Source organism: Herpailurus yagouaroundi, unplaced genomic scaffold, assembly GCF_014898765.1.
Source record: "Herpailurus yagouaroundi ecotype Mexico unplaced genomic scaffold, PumYag 186, whole genome shotgun sequence".
Lineage (NCBI taxonomy): Eukaryota > Metazoa > Chordata > Mammalia > Carnivora > Felidae > Herpailurus > Herpailurus yagouaroundi.
The window spans coordinates 15,696,641-15,702,640 of NW_024412417.1; the positions used below are offsets into that span (position 1 = coordinate 15,696,641).

General features: G+C 41.3%; 1 long non-coding RNA gene across 1 annotated transcript in view; it reads left to right on the forward strand.

The window, feature by feature from the left end:
* LOC121042837 (uncharacterized) overlaps nucleotides 1–763 on the forward strand; it is an 82,219-nt gene extending 81,456 nt beyond the window's left edge. Inside the window, exon 3 of the long non-coding RNA XR_005796479.1 lies at nucleotides 293–763. This is a non-coding gene — a long non-coding RNA (uncharacterized LOC121042837). The remainder of the gene's footprint in view (nucleotides 1–292) is intronic.
* Nucleotides 764–6,000: the final 5,237 nt, after the last annotated feature.

The window sequence follows — 6,000 nt, forward strand, 5'->3', positions numbered from 1 at the left end:
TAAAAAATTAAAAAAAATATTAGCATGCATATGGATTCAAGCATATAAACACAGAATTTAAAAACTTACGAAGGTGCCAGATTGTTTACAGCCATCATGTTTGGGATTACAGGTATTTAAAAAATATGTTTGCTTATTTTAATTTTCTGTTTTTCTATAAAGAATACAAATTATTGGTATAATAATATAAATTAAGTTTTAAAGGGGAGACAGAGGCATTGGTAAGTCAATCACTTCCTCACTTCTCACATGCCTTTCTTAGAGACCCCACTCTCTTTCTTCTTACCCTCAGCCCCTGGAAGACTTGAGTGGCAGTTCCCTTTTAAGAACTAGTAGGCATACTATATGTCACAGGACCCCATCCGTCCTAGGCATTCCTCCTGGAGATCTGGAATTGAGACACTGAAAGGCAGAAACCGACGATGAGTGGCTACACTGAAGGTCACACAGAGCGAGATCCAGAGTTGGCACTGTGACAAGACAAAGGCACCTGCAGACTGAACTATGGGGGAACACAGATGCCCTGAATAAGCCCTGAAAGCCAGCCCGCAGAGAGGGAGCAGGGGCAGAGGCAGAGGCAGATGCCAGAGGGGAGCAGAGCTGAGACTGGGGGGCCTGCTGAGGAATGGAAGGGGTAACCTCATTATCAAACCTCCCATTTACTTCTCTCCCTGTGTGATCTGACTATATTTTATTTCTGGCCTTTAGAACATATATGAAATCGTCTGTTTTATTTTTTAAATAAAAACCACTTTTACCTGGATGGGTTGGAGTGAGTTTCTGGTCATCGTGATAACCTCAATGAGGACAGCAAGGCCTACTCCAAAGAAACAGCCTGGTGGGTCAGCAGAAAAGGACTCTGAAGGAGCTGCTTCTGTCACTTCCTCACCCCCCACAACTTCTGCAAGAGGCTCTCCTGCATGGCCAACACCAAACCCAGCTTCTACTTTTCCATCTTTGGCCACCTAGACTGGGAAACCAGAGTGGTGGTTCCCTTTCGAGAACCAGTTGGAAAAAAAAAAAAGAAAAGTAAAATCTGGACAAATGTCTCTCCCAAGGCAGCTGTAATTCCTAAGTCATATATACCCCCCAAATGGGGTTTTGTGCATTTCCTCAAAGACTTTTGAAAGTGAGGAATTTTACAGTGCAGCTCTCCTTTTCAATATTCTGAATTTTGTTGTGCAGAACTTAGCCTAATGTGCGTGACAGCCTTGGCGAAAGAAGCGCCATACAAATGCATCATCAATATAATAATATAAATTGAATTAGAACGTTCATTCTGTTCTGCTGAGTTTCTTTCCTGAGCTGATTATGTCTGAAATGGCTCCTGTTAGAAGCTTTCTCATTATGAGGAACTCACTGTTCTGTTCCAGCCCTCTGTCAAGTACCACCTGTTTGGCACTTTTCGACTCTCATTTTTTTAAGTCAAGTATCCCATCATGTGAAGATTTGAGGCTCAGAGTCCTAGCATTAGAACCACAGCATGCTGCTTCTTCCGGGTAAGTTTTTCTGCTAGGAATTTAAAGTTGCATTTTGGAGAGTAAAGAATGACAGTTTGGATATGCAATTTCTGACAAGGTCAAATCGTGGACCAACAAATGACGATTTTAACATTCTCTCTAATAAGCTTCTTCCAGTGGCATAATTCATTTTTTATTCTTATGCAGGAGTATGGGTTATTTGCAGTGTTCCAAATAACTTGCCATTCAAGTGGACTGGATAAGTGTCTAAATTATGTATTGGAGTGATTTTTTTTTTTGGCTTTACTTTTTAGAGTAGTTTTGGAATTGCAGGAAAATGGAGAAGCCAGTACAGGAGTTCCCATTGCCTCTCCTTCCCACCTCCACAACAGGTTTCCCCTATTATTAACATCTTACATTAATATGGTACATTTGTTATAATTAAAGAACCAATATTGATACATTATGAACTAAAGTCCATGATTTAGTCAGATTTATTTAGTTTTTCTCTAATGCCTGTTTCCATTACAGGATCCTATCCAGGATACCACACTACACTTAGCTATCATCCCTCCTTAGGCTACTTTTCTCTGTGTAAAACAAAAACCAGAACAGATAAGAGTTCCTTACAACAAAATCTAGGGCGAGAGACTCAGGTCCTGAGATTCACTTCTCTGTGGCTCTCACACTGGGCATGTACCCCCCCCCCCCCCGCCGCCTTACATTGGCTCATCCCTTAGCATTAGTAAAACAGGCGGTAATTTTCACAATGACTCTTAAAGCATGAAAAATGAAAAAAATTTTAATGTATGAAAAACCCAAACAACTCAATAATAATAATTTTCTAAATTATAACTACAGTATTTACCATCACAACAATAGAAGTATCAGCATGCTATATTGAGCCACCAAAGGTCTTTATTATAACATAGAGTTGGTACCAAAGTATGGCTTTTCTCCCTCCTAGTATCCTAGGTGACTTGACTTGGTTATTCTCTGGTCATTGTGTTCCTGGCCCTCTGACTGTCCTTTCGTGGCCATACAAGTACCAGAGTCTTTCTTTATTAAAACTCAAAACTTTTTTGAGTTTGAAGGTTCTAGATTATTTTTTTTTTCCTACTCAGTTCACAGTTTGAGATACCTGCTGTGGAGTATTCCAAACTTCAGAATGCCTGCAGAGTCACGGGTCCTTTTACAGAGGGCCACTTCTTTCTTTGCTGAAGAAAGGTTCTAGGCAGTGCTTTAAGAAAATATGTTCCTGTTGGCACCACTGTGACCTCGTCTTCTTAGCAATAGCTGATTAGAGCAGATGTGGACATGGGTCCAAGGACAATCCATAAACCGTGAGGTCATCCATGTTGTCATTCAAAGCAACAGCTTTGTTCACTAGAACAATGGGGATTAAACTGGACAAATCAGAATTTCTGAAAAGAAATGTAGAGAGTGAAGGCAGTTAAGCCACAGAACAGAAGGGCTATGAAAGACCATGAAAAACAAATTGTGGAGTAAGCAGAAGTCATGAACAAACCCAAGTGATGAGTAAAAGGGAACCAGATGACATAGGTAGTTTGTAGCCAGAGAAGAGGCACAAGGAGAGGTAGTAAAATGCTGACTCATTATACTAGTCAACTCCATGAACTCCTGAGGCTGAGGGCATGACAAGGTATCTAGGATTCAGAATCACCTAGGATCCCAAGCCATTCACAGTTCATGAGCTTCATTCCTTCTCTGGGAGGTCTAATTGTTCAGGTATTCTCGGGTTGCAAAGATATTCATGTTGTCCTCATCACCATGTGCACACTGACATTATGTAGGTGTGGTCCTTCGAGGTAACATAAGGGAGTTTAAATAGCACACAGGCTTTGGCTCTGTTCATGTTGGCAGGAGTTGTGATTAACACTGCAAATGATCTAGCCTATTCTTTGCACAGCTCAGAGATGTTCCAACTTGTTGCATAGAGGTTTGACCTTCATTCCCAACATAGGGAAGTAGCCTTATGAGAGCCCAGGTAATGCAATAAAAAATAATTTATATCCTGGGTAAAAAATGTCATACCCCCAAATTCCCTTTGTCAGCTCCTCCCCATTTGCACTGAATTCTTACCACAATCAAGATAGTTACTCACTGTTTGATTTCAGACTGGATATAGACCTGTTCTTCACGTGCTCTCCAATAATAGAGTCACTAATATTTATATATGCAAGTTACTGTTCTAAGAAATGCACACGTATTAATTTGTTTGATCCTCACATGAACCCTCTAAGAAGGTGTCATCATCAATTTCTTTTTGTATGTATGGAAGGATACTGAGTCTTAGATAGGCTAAATAATCAACCAGAGTTCCTACAAATGGTAAGGAAGATTTGAGGTATAATCCGTCTGATACCAGTTCTTAACCAGGGGCCCTGTTCTCTGATGCCTGCCAGCTTGGTGACTGAGCCCTCCTACCTTCTGATAGTTGGCCCTGTGGCTAACATCCAGTTGACTGCTTGCCTGGGTCACCCGGAGTCCAGATTCCCTCAGTATGCTCCATCTGCATGTAGGCAAATCCCTAATAAACCCCCCTAAAGGGTGAGTGTTGGGACAAATACACTAGAATGGCATTTGACTTTGGAGCCATAAGAATCCAACCCCCAATGTCTGTTTCCTCAAAATAACCTGTCTGAACTAGATGGCCTCTATATCCCATCATTTCCACATTTTCTCCTAGAGACTGATGTATTTTTTTTTTTATCTCTTTCATATACTGTCGGCCCTTCTAAACATTAGAGCTTCCCAGGCAAGAGGGCATCAAAGGCAGTGGTATTAGCCTCTCTTTTCATAAGGTCCCTTCACACAGCTGCTGGATGTTGACCATTCCCTGTCCTCCAGTGACAGTGACTTCCTGCTGAGCTCCTCTTCCCTGGAGTCTGGCTGCCCTACCCTGGCCTCATGGATGTCCATGGGGCAGTCTCCAGTAGATGCTGAGCTGCAAGTGGTCTGCTCTGTTTCTAGAAAATTCCATCACAGAAGTTGCCATTTCCCAAGGAGGCCTCCTTCTCATTATGCTGATTTCTTGCTAAAGGAGTAGGTGACACCCCCTTATTCAGGCTCCTAATGCCTTTTCCTAACAAAGACAGAAAGGAAAAGACTGACTCCAAAATATAAAAGCTTCTTATGCCAACCTCAAGCTGTCTAATAGCATTTTTTTCTCGCTTAGGAATTCCTTACTTCAGAGAAAGGCCCAGTGTTATGGGACTGATAGCTCTCCATTCTTTCTGAGCAGTGTCTTGAGGGAGAACTAGCCTAATAATAAGAGTGGTGACACAATTGTTTGTCCTCCCAGGAGCCACCTTTTTCCTTGCCTTATTGGGCAAGCACTTCTAGTACTAGAATGTCAGTTACTCTTTTTCCAGCCTCCTAACAACTAACACATAGGCAAGTGACTCAATATTGACTAGTGTAACCCAAAGAGATGTCTGTAAGGGTTTTGGCAAAATACTTCTCTTCGTAGAAAAGTAGAAGTATCCCTTTTTTAGTTTTCTGAATATGATGTGTCTTCATGTGACCTCTGGAGCCAGTGCAGCCTTTTTTGGGTCCTGAAGGGGAGATATCAATGTCGCATTGTGATTGCCAGAGCACACAGAAGAAAAGTACCTGGGCCCCTGAACTATTGCACTGACCTTGGAACTTCCCTGCCTTCTTGTTACAAGGATTGTGGTAGTTATTATTACCACCAGCAATAATAGCAGCTAACGCTTCTACAGCCCATTATGTACCAAACATATTTAATTATTATGTGAGATTTTAAACATCTGGATTGTTTAAACCACACCTTTTAGTTGGGTGTCCTATTATTTGCAGCTGAAAACACCCTAACTGATACATTTGCAATCCTGGTTCTTATTCTCTCCAAGCCTTAGAGGTCCTTGAGAGGTTCAGGAAGCAGACCTGAGCTTTGCCCTCTAAAATATATGATCCTCCCATCAAGGGATGAATCTTCTTTTTCTAGAAGCCTTCAATGAAATCCCTTCTGTGCAAATATCCTGAAGCCTACATATAAAGTGTCCTTGGAAACCAGGTGTGAACTTGCCATACCTTTATCTTCAGCCTAATGACTCCTGAGTTACACAGAAAACAAGAATTAGTACACATACAGTTCCTAGAGGACCACCCTGTCACAAAAACAAGCAAACAAACAAACAAACAAACAAAACCATCTGAAAGTGAGAGCTTGGAGTGAGGATGGGGAAATACTCCTAAGAATCCTTCAGTTCTCTCATTTCCTCATAATATTTCAGGAAGTCAGTCAGGTTACTCTAAGGGCTCAGGCTTCCCTGAGGATCTGTAATTAGGCCACTGCAGTGAATGTTTATCTGGACATGTCTGCCCAGAGCAATTATTTTCCTGGCTCACATGCTCCACTGGACAATAATACCCTGCCTATATTACATAACTTTATATAATAAACACCATCACCAAAGAGCTGTATAAATCGTAAAGTATTATACAGATGGAACTTAAGATGATCGCAAAGATTTATTCATAACCTGCTTTCAAT